Source organism: Sinocyclocheilus rhinocerous, unplaced genomic scaffold, assembly GCF_001515625.1.
Source record: "Sinocyclocheilus rhinocerous isolate Xijiao unplaced genomic scaffold, SAMN03320098_v1.1 scaffold768, whole genome shotgun sequence".
NCBI lineage: Eukaryota > Metazoa > Chordata > Actinopteri > Cypriniformes > Cyprinidae > Sinocyclocheilus > Sinocyclocheilus rhinocerous.
This window is the reverse complement of record NW_015634483.1, coordinates 106,843-108,419: the sequence shown is the minus strand read 5'-3', so window position 1 is coordinate 108,419 and position 1,577 is coordinate 106,843. Positions and strand designations below refer to the sequence as shown.

The 1,577-nt window shown below is 37.2% G+C and overlaps 1 pseudogene; it reads right to left on the bottom strand.

Moving 5' to 3' along the window:
* Nucleotides 1-884: 884 nt before the first annotated feature.
* Nucleotides 885-1,577, bottom strand: part of LOC107745663 (uncharacterized protein C10orf107 homolog) — a 15,642-nt pseudogene continuing 14,949 nt past the window's right edge.

The following is a 1,577-nucleotide window of genomic DNA, read 5'->3' as shown; positions in this document are numbered from 1 at the left end:
GGAAACAAAAAGAACAGCTGCAAAACAACCCTCAAACTGTTTGAACATGTTCCCGGGTAAGCAGTTAACTTCACCGTCACATGTCAACACGGGGGTGGAAAGGCTAATGAAGAGCTAAATCAACAGGCCGTAAAACAACACAGAGGCATGGAGGAATATTGCTGTCATTTGATATCGCGCTGATTAAAAGGACCTGTTTTACCCATCAATCATAATCTGGTTAAGTATTAAATGTGCAGTGAGAGTTGAATGACATACGCTAAATTAATAATTCATCTTTATAATAACAATAATAATCTTTGATGGTATTCCGTATGCAGAATGTGCCTTGTGAAGTGAAATAGTGTGCTCTGTAAATGGAAAATAAGAGCTTAGAGTATTTATATGAGATATTTATAGTTATATATGGGCTTTCTCAAATGCAGTGGAAAAGTCACTATTCAGCTTTAATAATACATCACTTTATATGGCAACTCAGCTATTTAAGCTGAGTTACACAGCGTTGCCATAGCGCTGGGCTACTTTCAGACAGCTAATGACTTGTGGGAAAGGTGCCACAAAAACCTTATACAAACAACTTAATTAGATATTCTGTTCCCTCCTTGACGTCCACGAATATGATCCCGAATTTCATCTGCATCATTTTATCTTACTGAATAAATCAAGAATGTCACCAGAAAGCCATTTATTTCTTTGATCAACACCGTACAAACTGATGAAGTAGTTTTGCTTGACATAAGTGCAACCGAAGTGAATAAAATGTTCTGTAAATTAGGAGTTTTTGGGCGTATAAACCACCAGTGCCATATTCTGTGTTATTTTCGGACTCGTTCTGATTGAATTAGTAAATACTGGTGGGAAATCCTCTTGGCATCTCATCAGTGCTATACGGAAGAGGCTTTCTGAAGTCGTTCTAACCTCGAGATGTAGGTCTCATGAACTCGCAGCTTCTCTGTGAAGTCGGCCTGTTGAACACACAAGAATTTGTACGTCCATAAAAATGCCAAACTGATCCAGGGTGGAAATTGCAGTTGGATGAGTGAATCTCAGGCTGGGGATCATATTTCAGTCCAAAAGCAAAAGAAAAACATGTATTTTACATTGATTTTTTGAAAATTTTTTTTTTTACATTGTGACGTGAGGTGATGGTCGTGGATGAATGGCACAACAATGGGCCTCAGGTGGATGGATTATCTTGGCAAAGGAGAAGTGCTCACTAACACAGATTTAGACAGATTTGTGAACAATATTTGAGAGAAATAGGCCTTTTGTGTACATAGAAAAAGTCTTAGATCTTTGAGTTCAGCTCATGAAAAATGGGGGCAAAAACAAAAGTGTTGCGTTTATAATTTTGTTCAGTGTAATTTCTATGACATTTCTGTACATCTGCCCCCTCGATTGCAATAAATATGTTTTATTATTTAAACTATAAATGACTATACACAGTGATAGCATTTTATTTTACAGCCTTTAATTGATACTGGTTTCACAACGAACTCTTATATAGATTATTATTGTTGTCAGGGCCGTTTCTAGCCAATTTGACGCCCTAGGCCCCCCCCAGAAATTATATATAT